We start from the raw sequence: 14,188 nt of genomic DNA on the forward strand, positions 1-14,188 counted from the left end.
CCATGTGACCAAGTCAGGAAGGAGATATTCAGTAGTATCCCCATTTATTTCAGAGTCTCACGTTGTCTGGGACCTGTAGGGTAAAAAAAAAGCCATAGGATGTTTTGGCTTGACCTTATGTGACCTGACTCCAATGGGATTCCAGCGGGCTGTGCTCTCTCTCGCTTTCTCTCTGTCTCTCTCTTTCTCTCTCCCTGACTGTCTGTCTGTCTCTTACTCTTTCTTTCTCTCTCTCTCTCACTCTGTCCATCTGTCTGTCTCTCGCTCTCTCTGCCGGTCTGTCGCTTGCTCTCGCTCTCTCTCTCTCTCTCTCTCTCTCCCTCTCTCCCTCTCTCTCTCTCTACTTTAATCCTCTCTGTGCTGCAAGCTAAAGCTCTCTGCGGGTTGGCCCAGAACTTTACCCTACCAGCAGGTTCATCTGGTGTCACAGAGGGCACATACATGTGTTCTCACTGTCTTTATACATACAACCATTCCGAGCAGTTATCCAGGTTTCCTACTGTCTTAACGTTTCTCTTTCACAAGTGACGCACAATGTCTGAAAAAAAAGAATTCTTAACAAACATGTTTTTCAATTTGATCATGATCGCTGGGACTAGTGCACTATATAGTGATAGTAAATAGGGTGCCAATTGGGACCTAGTCTATATCAGTCAAAAACACAGTGGCTTCCTTTTGCTTGGCAGTGAGCTCACTTGTTTTGTGACCATTTGGAAATATCAGCATAGAGCTCGAGCCATGCTTTGGCCCTGTCAAAGGGCCTGCACTCTGCGGTTTCCTCTTCCTGTGTGTGGAGTGCAGTATGGGCAGGCCGACAGACAAAGGGGATGTATTGTGGTGGGAACCCCGCCGGTCAGTCCGGAGCAAGTGTACAACAGGCTATAAATGGAAAGGAAGCTTTTGGGGGGGGGGGGGGGACTGAATTCCTCAGCAGTGGCAGAGTGGAAACCGGTTGGTGCACAATGGTTTCTTCTTCCAAGAACCAGCTTTTAGCTTCCATCAAGCCAACTGGGTATTTAGCAGTCACGGCAGATGCATGCATTATGCAGGCCTCTGTTTTGTCACAGTATATGCATGCTCTCTCTCTCGTGCATCCACAGTAATCCCATGATCTGGTTGAGCCATGGACGGACGGTGGTAACTGTGCACGCTGATGCTTTGTAACGGGAGCTTATGCGGTCATGAAGAGTTGTGCGTGGATGTGGCTGTAACACTGGTGGTCTGAGTTGAGATTGTGGCAAGAGGTCCCAAATAGCACTCTGTTCACTATGTAGTGAACAAGAGCGGTGCACTGTGTAGGGAAAGGGTGCCATTTGGGAGTCAGTGTGTATAATGTAGTGGTGCCTGTCTGCCTGGTTAGACATGACATGCTGGAGTAATCAGGAGCTCTGCAGTGGTGGCATCATGGCACCATGGTACAGAGACCCCCCCTCACTGTCGTACCCTGAGTGAAACAGTGGATAACAGTGTGAGTTTGTTGTCGGTGCTGCGTGTGGGTGACGGTTAGTGAGATCTGAAAATGAGTCACTAATTCCAGCGAGGTTGTTCCATGCGAAGACCTCCCACCACCCCCTCAATTATCTGTTTTAATCCGTTCCTTTCTCTGACCCCTTTCTCTCACGCTCAACGATTAGCTGGGGTGTGGGCTTGGAAAAAGACATCTGAAATGTCAGAATTAACCCTCAAACGGTTGTTGTTCCCCCGTGGTTGACAGGAAATCAGATGAGCCTGGGACAAAGCAGGCTAGGCTGTGGTAATGGTGGTACGAACTGCTAACCTATTGTAGCTGCACGCTATGTTGACGCTCCTGTTGGCATTTTCCCTCCACATGCCGCTCTCCTTCCCGCTCTCCTTCCCCTGTGCAATCTTAATGATTATAGACCCCAATAGCTATAGGGTAGTAGTCACCAACCTTTTCTGAGTCAAGATCACTTTCACAGTCAAAAAGAAAGCCGAGATCTACCGCTCAGAATTTGTTAAAATATTGCTTAAAAAATGGAACATTAACCTAATAAAAACTGTTCTGTAGGAATGACGTTTGCGCAATAGGCCTAATAACATTATCACAGCATATTGGCTATATGCCTGGCCTGACAATATTGGTCTTCTCAAACCATATTATATTTCAAAACTCAAGCTTTGAAAACAAAATAGATCCGTTTGTGTAGCACTTGCGATGCACAGCTGAGCATAAATTGAAGTCATTTGCAACTAAAACATTTTTTTACTGGACTGATGGTAATTGCATCAGATGGTCATGGTGCTTTCAAGACAACTGGGAACTCTGAAATAAAAGGTCAACTCATGACGTCAGTGATCTTCAGGTTGGAAAGTCGGAGCTCTAGAAAGATGGCAGAGTTTGCGACTTGGAATTCTGAGTTGGATGACCGTTCGAAAGGTTTTTACCCAGGCGGTTCTCGTTTTATTCCGAGTTCCCAGTTGTCTTGAATACACTGAAGTTGGAAGTCTGTGATTTTCCAGTTCCGATTTCCCAGTTGTTTTGAAGATGCCATTATGCCGCATTGACATGCTAGCCGGAACTAGGATACTCAGAAATGTCCAACTTGCTAACTGGTTGTAGCTATACACGTGCCGCGTTCAACGGCTCAACAAGTCAGACATTTCGGAGTTCCACCAACCACAGACCCTGCACTCTCCTCCGGTGAGACTGACCAGAGAGAGTGGACACCATCTTCCATCGAGTCGCACCACATGTCTCATGCACAAATTCCTAGTGTTCCTATGACCAGAGAGTGAAATGTTCCTCTATATTAAAGTAGACACTACGAGCTGCTAATAAAAATAAAAACCCTGGGTTATCGATACACTTGAATAATCATTCATTGCAGCTGCAGCGCGAGTGGAAGTAGAAAGAAAGCACGTCTTATGTTTTGTAATAAAAACAATGTTGACAGTGCTGAATAAACTTAGACATTGTAAGAAATTGTAATAGATACTGGAAACTAGTAATAACAACTTCTCAACATAAGCCATCTTTTATACAAAATACACATACTCCTCATTTCTCTTGGACATATGCTGGACTCATTAAGACACCAACCACAGACACACACAACTCCCCTCCCCCATGACAACCACAGACACACACAACTCAAGGTTGGAGCACAAAACAAAGAACTATCTCAGGAACCAATGGAACGTTGACACCAGGCCTGATCAGGACTACCCAAGACCCAGATCGACCAATCGGAAGGCCAGACTACAAGATCAACCTACTTTGCTTGTTGCCTATATAACCTGTACAAACTGTTTAGACTGTCTCTTTTCCTGACGATTCCATACGAATCAGACAGAAGGAGCCGTGCTGCACGCTTTGCCTGATATTTTTACACTTGAATAAACCTGCCTTATTATACAAATATCCACCTCGTCCTATGTCTCCACTTGATCTCCTGTCTCCAGTAAACGTTTTATCAACAACATGAACTCACTCATAAAAACAGCAGCTCTTTGCTGTATTCTTTGACAGTCTCTTTCTGGTCATGCTTTCAAAAGTTAGGAAATCTCACATACGCTAGTATCATACTTCGCTGTCGCCGGGGTCGTGGAAGCGGTAGGCACTGATTTTAGCTATCCGATTGGCCAGCGCAGTAGGCTAGGCGCATTCGATTTTAGCAGTGGTGGAAAAGTACCCACTTGTCGTACTTGAGTAAAAGTAATGATACATTTGAATAAAAAATGACTCAAGTGAAAGTCAGCCAGTAAAATACTACTTGAGTAAAAGTCTAAAAGTGTTTGGTTTTAAATATACTTAAGTATCAAAAGTAAATGTAATTGCTAAAATATACTTAAGGATCAAATGTATAAGTATAAATCATTTCAAATGCCTTATATAAAGCAAACCATGATGGCATCATTTTTATTGATCCCACACTCTGACATAATTTACAAATGAAGCATGTGTTTAGTAAGTCTGCCAGATCAGAGGCAGTATCGATACTCACTTGATACGTGTGTGAATTAGGCCATTTTCCTGTCCTGCTAAGCATTCAAAATGTAATGACTACTTTTGGGTGTCAGGGAAAATGTATGGAGTACAAAGTACATCATGTTCTTTAGGAATGTAGTGAAGTAAAAATGGTCAAAAATATAAATAGTAAAATAAAGTACAGATACCTCAAAACTACTTAAGTAGTACTTTCAACTATTTTTACTGGATTTTAGCCCCAGATCTCTCGGTCAGAGACTGTCTTTTCAAACAAATGAAATGGTTAAAAATGGGAACACTTTGCCTACCCGGTGTGCAGGGTTTCTGAATCAAGTGTCCCTACCGCCAACAGCACAACATGAATCAGATAAAAAAAGGAGTGCAAGCAGAAAATAAATGTTTGGCGATAGACTAGGAATGCTTTGAAGATCGACCGGTTGGTGACCACTGCTATACCACCCCATATAAAATAGGCTATAGGCCCTCTCCAGAATGGTACTATTTCCTGTGAGAAACACCTCATTAAAACCTCAGCAGACAGACTAAAACACTAGACTCCACTTTAACCTTCTAGTCAGGTTACAGACAGGCTCTTCTGTGGTCATGTGCTATTCATCTCAGGAAGGGGAAACTGCCTTCGTGCCCCCCACCCACCCACATCATCCCCCAGCCTCAGTCTCATAATTGCCAGCCACTTAGTAAAGCTCATCTCCCTCTTGCTCCATCGCTATCGGTATGTTGAGGTGCCACGGCAGTGGAGAAACACAAGACGTCAGAAAATTAAAGGCAGAAAATTAAAGACGTCAGCTCCAGGAAACATCAAAGTGTCTCAGTGAGGCGCTTCGCTTTCGGGAGCCACCACCACCACCACCATACCAGCACCACCAGCACCACCAGCAGGCTTTCCTCCTTCACATAGAGAAGAGCTCCTCTAGTCTCTCTGCCCTGCTGCTCCCATGTCAATGATTTCTTCACGGTCTCACGCCACTGGGCCAGGTTAGCAGGGCTCTCTCCCTCTAACCTGCAGGCATAGGGCATGGAAAGGTGGAGGAAAGGTGGGAGGGTAGAGACGGACGATAAAGGGAGGACTGCCACAGATGGATGTAATCAAGAGTTACAGCATGGGGCCTTTTGAAGCTCCCCCTCTCTCCTCCTTCCTCTCTCTCTCTGCAGATGAAAGAGGAGAAAGGGCGAGCGAGAAGGTTTAATGATCTCTGACTCATTCAACCCCTTCTTACTTTGCTTCAGTTTGTCCCTCTTATTGGGTGGGGGCAGGGCTGATGGACGAGCACACACGTGCAGGGCATGTATGTTTGGCCCCAAGGGGACTTATTTATGCTGTTCGTCTCTGTTTTCTCTGGATTATCTGTTTGTTTGACTCAGGAAGTCAATGTAGTTGAGAGGTTATGACCCGTCTCTGTGGCTGCAGCTCGATACTCACTATGGTGGAGGAGTGCTCTGCTGTAGGGTGTGGGTGTGTGGGTGTGTGGGTGTGTGTGTGTGTGTGTGTGTGTGTGTGTGTGTGTGTGTGTGTGTGTGTGTGTGTGTGTGGTGTGTGTGAATGATATGAAGATATGTAGCCTATTTCAAAAGAACAGAATAGCATATTCTGAGTCATCCTTATGTTATGCCCTGATCTGGCTATGGTATTTTATTTAGCAGGCAAGATTTGCTTATAATTCCCTTGGCATTATTTAATAGTAAGAATAATGCAATTGAACATAGTTGAATAAAATAGAAAGGATATTTTTCCCCAACGATTTCCAAGGGGGTGCGCACATGCTGCTATTCTGTGTTGAGCAGTTAACAACGAAGCAGGTGCTCCTATATGCTTAATTTATAGTTATTTATGCAACTTAAGTTGTGGTACAAATGTTAGGCTATGTTATGATTTGTAATACATTCGAAGGATGCATGATGCGGTGATTTGAAAAAAGTTGCATGAAAGGGAAGCGCTCTGCTCTGTTTCTTGTGCAGGCTGCACACACTTCATCAGTCTCTCATTCACAATTTTACATGCACTTGATAATATTCCCACCCATCAGACTATTCTCCATTTAATGTGGTCTTTACCTATAGCCAACTAATATATTAGAACGGCCCACAAAAAAAAATGTAATCCGTAGGCTGCACTTGAATATCGAATGGAGGTTACTTGCGGTTCCGTTTCTAATATGCCAGGTAGGCTACACCGTTTGTAATGTGCTTAATTTTAAGAATTGAGCAATACATGTAGCAGCATGAGAAAGCTGGGATTCTCTATTAAATAGTGGGGAGTCAAAACTCTGTTTTCACACGCGATTGCGCCATGACTGAGCTCATAAGAACACGTTTCACTAGGTTCTGTAGGCCATGGGCTCTCCAACCTTGTTCCAGGGGTCTTGGGCCTTTTAGGCTACGTTTTGGAGTTATTTGGCCCCGTTATTTGTGATACAAACCTTATCAAGCATACAGTATATGACTATGGGCTAGACTATGAGTTGACTGCACACGTTGGGCATCATTCACAAGTGATAATATTTTCACCCATCAGACTATTCTTAGTTTAATCTTGTCTTTACGTATACTAAATAATATATGCGTATGTGTGACATTTAGTTTTTATTTAGAATGGGCCATTATCATGCACCTGTCAGAACAGTGGCAGGGGACAAAAAGACATGTCATACGTAAACACTTGGATAGCGAATGTAGGACGCTTTTCCCGCGGTTCATTTTCATGCCAACAAGGCAGGCTACTCCGGTTGTAAAGCGAAACAATGTGCTTAGTATTAGGAAAGTTGAGAAATAAATAGAGAAGGCCTAGCCTATAGAAAGCTGATGGGAACCTCCTCTTTTTAATAGAGGCCATCAAAACTCTGTTTCTCGCGCAATTGCATAGCCTATAGAAATGTTGCGCAACATGGGCTTATATGAACACTTATTTCATTCCGTGCATCAAGCATTGATGTCAGAGTGATTTAGAGGGATAATAGATCGCTGAGTACCAGTCATTAAGGACCGGCCGTTAGCAAGTTTGGGAGACTACTAATGACCATCAGCGGCATCAGAGCGCAGTTTTGGAGAAGCCTACTTACAGTGACTCAACGGTCACATGGAATTTGACTGCAGTCATGACCCGTGACTGCCAGTGTGGCTGTAATACGGTCATGTAACAGCCTTACTATGACCCCACCATGTCTTGCCGACTCCTACAGCAGAAATGCATGAACCCCCCCCCCACACACACACTACAAAATGACTAACCCTCAATGAGTGTGTGGTGTACAAGCAACATGCTCCTCTCAGAAACCTCTCTTATTGACGAGGACACATCACACTCTGTGCTGTTAGCTTATATGTACGAGAGAGAGGGCTGTAGGCTTCAGGCGGCCATATTGCCTCACTGAACAAAATGTGCTCATTACAGTGGAGCTGAGCTGAGCGTTACTCTGAGTCTGCAGTGGTTTTATTGGCTTTAAATGAAGAGGCATTGATTCAGGAATCAGGGTCAAGGTGATAATGGTCGCTGCCTTTTCCTCATTGTTAAGGTTAGACTTACTGCTCACCCTGTTGAGAGGCGTGATAGGTATATTATGAGAGGAGTTGAGAACGCCTTAAGACTGGACCAGGCTAACTAATGGCTTCACACATGGATGGGCTTATTATGGACTTGGGTGGACAGTGACAATGGTCTCTTTCACTTGACCGTTCTGCGTCTGACACTCCTGTATGGAACATCCGTCGCAGGGTTTGCAAATTAGCCTAATCTCTGCCCAGTCAAGATGGCAGCTGACACAAAGAACCCTTCATTCCCTCTGTATTAGTGGTTGGGGCCCATTTTAGAATGCTTTAGCTAGTGAACTCATATTCAACTCAAGATTTGCATTCGATATGAAAAAGTACAAAGAAAAGGTTAGCTCAAAACATCAGACCGAATCTCTGATGTTAATGTTGCTCACTGATGATTCACGTAGCTAGCCATACACTTGGAATCAATCTATTGAATGATGTGGACCGGCTGGTGAGTCCCATTTCAACAGGGCCCAGGCGTAGCCGGGTGTAGTGTAGTGCCAGAGTAGGAGGAGAAGCTCTTTGAAGTTCTGTTTGCTTCCTCTTGCTCTGGGCCCATAATGGCCTGCAGTTTACAGGAGCACCACTCCACATGTTGGAGGTTTGGTTTGTTGACAACGATGTCCTTTTAATTACGAAGGAGGCAGACTGTTGGGCTCTGGCCATATGGACACTCTAGGGCAGGGCTATCAAACTCATTTTGCCCCGGGGGGCACATTTGGTCTTCATTGAGGTCCAGAGGACCACACTGAAAAATTGTTATATTTCCTTGCCGTAAAATAATGTAATAGAACATTGTCCTCTATCCATCGTTTATTTTTTTTTACCCCCTTTTCTCCCCAATTTTCATGGTATCCAATTGCTAGTAATTACTATCTTGTCTCATCGCTACAACTCCCGTACGGGCTCGGGAGAAACGAAGGTCGAAAGCCATGCGTCCTCCGAAACCCAACCAAGCCGCACTGCTTCTTAACACAGCGCGCCTCCAACCCGGAAGCCAGCCGCACCAATGTGTCGGAGGAAACACCGTGCACCTGGCCCCCTTGGTTAGCACGCACTGCGCCCGGCCCGCTACTGGCCAAACCCTCCCTAACCCGGACGACGCTAGACTATCCAGCGTTTTTTAAATGTATTTTAAGCTCCCTGACTGTCTAGCTTTTATTTAGCTAATAGTTAGAGAGCTGAACAGTCAAACTGTATGAATGTAGGTCCATTATCATTTCTACACAATTTTGATTTGGTTCAATTTTGTTACCCCCTGTGTACCGTATGTTTGACACCCCTACTCTAGGGCCAATAGTGCCTGGCCGCTTTATTACCCACTGATGGCACTGTGGATGACTCCTCTTGCACGCAAGACAAAGAAACGTATATTGTAGCGTCCCATATGGCACCCTATTCCCTATAATAGGGCCTATGTAGTAAACTACTTTTGACCAGGCTCCATAGGGCGCTGGTCAGAAGTAGTGCAGTATAAAGGGAATAGAGTGCTATTGGGGACACAAACCTACAGTAAAATAATGGCTATTTAGGTGATTGGCGGCAACAGGCTTCCATATAAACGCACTGGCAGAGCTTGTGTGGCGCAGTGGATCTGGCCACGTCGCAGTGTTTTAAGCTTGGGCTGTGATAGCAGAGCTGTGAGGTTGTGTTTTAACTCTGTGTGCTGTTCTGGTTTTTACTGTGGCCCCCACATTTGGCCAATCTGAACAGGGTAGGAGAATATTAAATGCACCCCCCCCCCCCCATCCCCCACCTCTTACATACAGTTGAAGTCGGAAGTTTACATACACTTAGGTTGGAGTCATTAAAACTTGTTTTTCAACCACTCCACAAATTTCTTGTTAACTAACTATAGTTTTGGCAAGTCGGTTAGGACATCTTTGTCATTGACACAAGAAATTTTTCCAACAATTGTTTACAGACAGACTATTTCACTTATAATTCACTGTATCACAATTCCAGTGGGTCAGAAGTTTACATACACTAAGTTGACTGTGCCTTTAAACAGCTTGGAAAATTCTAGAAAAAGTTGTCATTGCTTTATTAGATTCTGATAGGCTAATTGATATCATTTGAGTCAATTGGAGGTGTACCTGTGGATGTATTTCAAGGCCTACCTTCAAACTCAGTGCCTCTTTGCTTGACATCATTGGACAATCAAAAGAAATCAGCCAAGACCTCAGAAAAAAATGTGTAGACCTCCGCAAGTCTGGTTCATCCTTGGGAACGCCTGAAGGTACCACGTTCATCTGTACAAACAATAGTACGCAAGTATAAACAGCATGGGACCACGCAGCTGTCATACCGCTCAGAAAGGAGACGTGTTCTGTCTCCTAGAGATGAATGTACTTTGGTGCGAAAAGTGCAAATCAATCCCAGAACAACAGCAAAGGGCCTTGTGAAGATGATGGAGGAAACTTGTTCAAAAGTATCTATATCCACAGTAAAACGAGTCCTATATCGACATAACCTGAAAGGACGCTCAGCAAGGAAGAAGCTACTGCTCAAAAACCGCCATAAAAAAGCCAGACTACGGACTGCAACTGCACATGGGGACAAAGATCATACTTTTTTGAGAAATGTCCTCTGGTCTGATGAAACAAAAATAGAACTGTTTGGCCATAATGACCATCGTTATGTTTGGAGGAAAAAGGGGGAGGCTTGCAAGCCGAAGAACACCATCCCAACCGTGAAGCACAGGGGTGGCAGCATCATGTTGTGGGGGTGCTTTGCTGCAGGAGGGACTGGTGCACTTCACAAAATAGATGGCATCATGAGGCCGGACAATTATGTGGATATATTGAAGCAACATCTCAAGACATCAGTCAGGAAGTTAAAGCTTGGTCACAAATGGGTCTTCCAAATGGACAATGACCCAAGCATACACTCTAAAGTTGTGGCAAAATGGCTTAAGGACAACAAAGTCAAGGTATTGGAGTGGCCATCACAAAGCCCTGACCTCAATCCTATAGAAAATATGTGGGCAGAACTGAAAAAGCGTGTGCGAGCAAAAGAGGTCTACAAACCTGACTCAGTTACACCAGCTCTGTCAGGAGGAATGGGCCAAAATTCACCCAACTTATTGTGGGAAGCTTGTGGAAGGCTACCCTAAACGTTTGACCCAAGTTAAACAATTTAAAGGCAATGCTACCAAATACTAATTGAGTGTATGTCAACTTCTGACCCACTGGGAATGTGATGAAAGAAATAAAAGCTGAAATAAATCATTCTCTTTACTATTATTCTGACATTTCACATTCTTAAAATAAAGTGGTGATCCTAACTGACCTAAGACAGGAACATTTTACTCGGATTAAATGTCATGAGTTGTTAAAAACTGAATTTCAATGCATTTGGCTAAGGTGTATGTAAACTTCCGACTTCAACTGTACAGTACAACTGTGACAGTAATTTACTAGCCAACATCTCTGAGCTTTTATTTCATTTCTGCTATGAAATTATTCTTATTTTGTTAATTTTCCATGACATGGAATTTCCAAAGGACTGAATCTGTCTCAGCACTCAACAAATGTGTTACTGCAATCAGCTCTTTGAGGTGTTCAGACATTATCTGTTGGTTGATCCTAATGGAAACCACCTGCCAAGTGATGCCAAAATCCTTGAGAAATGTGAGGAGAAAGATCCTTTGAGGCAAATCTGATCAGACCATTCTGAGTAGAATATTTACCTCTAGTGACTAGCGCTGGGTTAGATGCAAAAGATGTGGTGAGGGCAAACAGAGCATCAGTGATTGTGGTTTGACAGAATATCTTCAAGTACCATCTTTCCAGTGGTGTAAAGTACTTAAGTAAAAATACTTTAAAGTACTACTTAAGAAGTTTTTGGGGGTATCTGTACTTTACTATTTATATTTTTATTTTTACTCCACTACATTCGTAAAGAAAATAAGGTACTTTTTACTCCATACATTTTCTCTGACACCCAAAAGTACTTGTTACATTTTGAATGCTTAGCAGGACAGGAATATTGTCCAATTCACGCACTGATCAAGAGAAAATCCCTGGTCATCCCTACTGCATCTGATCTGGTGGACTCACTAAACACATGCTTTGTTTGTAAATCATGTCTGAGTGTTGGAGTGTGCCCCTGGCTATCTGTAAATTTTAAAAACAAGAAAATTGTGCCGTCTGGTTTGCTTAATATAAGGAATTTGTCTTTTGATACCTTAGTATATTTAAAACCAAATACTTTTGGACTTTTAGTCAAGTTGTATTTTACTCAGTGACTTTCACTTTTACTTGAGTCATTTTCTATTAAGGCATCTTTACTTTTACTCAAGTATCACAATTGGGTACTTTTTCCACCACTGCATCTTTATTAGGGTGTAAACAGAGAGTTGGTCAAAAGTGAAGATGAATGTGGGAACAAAGGAAGCACTATCAGAGTAACAATGTTCAATATAGACCCAGTTAGCAAGTTGACGTTGCTGGTCCTGTGAGCATGGCTTGCACCAACAGACAATACAACAGGCTTCTCCAGTCGACAGAACAGGAATGAAGAGGACCGTTCCTGTTCAGTTTTGCACCAGTTCACACCATTGAACCTGTATTTGTCATCAATCAATCACACATAAGCAGACCTAGAAAGTGGATGTTATACTGTCAGAAAGACTAGCACCTCTGAAGTTAAATTCAAAGTTTCTAAATAGTATAAGCTCCATGTCCAGCCACGTTGGTCAGTTACTAAACTCATCAGACCACCTTTGGTCAGGTGTCCAGGTTCATCCTATCGTAGACACAGGGGACTACAGAGTGACGGTAGCCCTCTGTCTAAGCCTCTGGAGAGAGAAAAAGAGGGGTCGTAAGATTATCCCTAAACAAGGAACCATCGTCTCCGATCTGAACGTGGACCTGTATCGTGAAGCTGGCTGCCAGCACAGGGGGTTTACTGTATGTTCCCAGGGATAACTAATGACTGGCGCAGTGAGCTACCCCTGTAGCACTCACGCTCACTCTCTCTTTATTTCTCTCTCGATTTTTCACTCTCTCTGTCTCTCTTTCGCTCTCTCAGTGGAAGGCCAGCAGATGAAAGACGTCCTGAAGCCACCCAGTATCCCTCGCATACTCATAAATGCACGCAGGAACACACGCAAGCATACACTCACACGCAAGCTTACACTCACACGCAAGCATACACTCACACGCAAGCATACACTCTCACTCACACACGCAAGCATACACTCTCACACACAAACGCAAGCATACACTCACACACAAACGCAAGCATACACTTACACACACGCAAGCATACACACACACACACACACGCAAGCATACACACACACACGCAGGCTGCACGTACTACACAACACACTACTGCACATGGCTCACACACTCATCCCTGTCTCTCATGCCTTGTCCTCATTCACAAGTGCTTTAGTCGGAGGCTCCTGCGTCATTTTCCCTCTCTAGTTGACACTCCCCAGACCTGAAAGCTCTACTTGCCAGCAGCAAAAGGGCTGAGAGTACTCAGTGTGCCGAAGAATGTCGGTAACCTAGCAACAGGGTCTGAAGTGATAGATCGCTCTGTTGGCGTGTGATGGGCGGCTGTGCATCAGGTATTATTACACTGCTCTGCTGCTGCTGGGATGGAGCTGCTGCATGCTGGTGGTGGGAGAGGTATGACTTACTGCTGCTACAGTCAGTGGATGACATTTTACATTTTAGACATTTAGTAGACGCTCTTATCCAGAGGGACTTACAGTTAGTGCGTTCCTCTTAGCACCCACTCATTCCAGGGTTTTTCTTTATTTTTACTATTTTCTACATTGTAGAAAAATAGTGAAGACATCACAACTGTGAAATAACACATATGGAATCATGAAGTAACCAAAACAGTGTTAAACAAATCAAAGTATATTTTATATTTGAGACACTCTTGGAATTCTCTCAACCAGCTTCATGAGGTTGTCACCTGGAATGCATTTCAATTAACAGGTGTGCCTTGTTAAAAGTTCATTTGTGGAAGTTCTTTCCTTAAAGCATTTGAGCCAATTTACTTTTACTCCACTACATTCGTAAAGAAAATAATGTACTTTTTACTCCATACATTTTCTCTGACACCCAAATGTACTTGTTACATTTTGAATGCTTAGCAGGACAGGAATATTGTCCAATTCGTGCACTGATCAAGAGAAAATCCCTGGTCATCCCTACTGCATCTGAAATGGTGGACTCACTAAACACATGCTTTGTTTGTAAATCATGTCTGAGTATTGGAGTGTGCGCCTAGCTATCTGTACATTTAAAAAACAAGCAAATCGTGTCGTCTGGTTTGCTTAATATAAGGAATTTGTCTTTTGATACTTAAGTATTTTTAAAACCAAATACTTTTGGACTTTTACTCAAGTTGTATTTTACTCTGTGACTTTCATTTGTGGAATTTCTTTCCTTAATGCGTTTGAGCCAATCAGTTGTGTTGTGACAAGGTAGGGGTGGTATACAGAATACAGCCCTATTTGGTTAAAGACCAAGTACATATTATGGCAAGAACAGCTCAAATAAGCAAAGAGAAACGACAGTCCATCATTACTTTAAGAATTGAAAGTCAGTCAATGTGGAAAATTTCAAGAACTTTGAAGGTTTCTTCAAGTGCAGTCGCAAAAACCATCAAGCGCTATGATGACACTGGCTCTCATGAGGACCGCCACAGGAAAGGAAGACC

General features: G+C 43.5%; 1 protein-coding gene across 1 annotated transcript in view; it reads left to right on the forward strand.

The window, feature by feature from the left end:
- Positions 1 to 14,188, forward strand: part of LOC129825007 (tyrosine-protein kinase Fyn-like) — a gene marked incomplete in the record, with an annotated part of 65,110 nt that overhangs the window by 17,207 nt on the left and 33,715 nt on the right.

The sequence above is a fragment of the Salvelinus fontinalis genome, chromosome 27 (assembly GCF_029448725.1).
Source record: "Salvelinus fontinalis isolate EN_2023a chromosome 27, ASM2944872v1, whole genome shotgun sequence".
NCBI lineage: Eukaryota > Metazoa > Chordata > Actinopteri > Salmoniformes > Salmonidae > Salvelinus > Salvelinus fontinalis.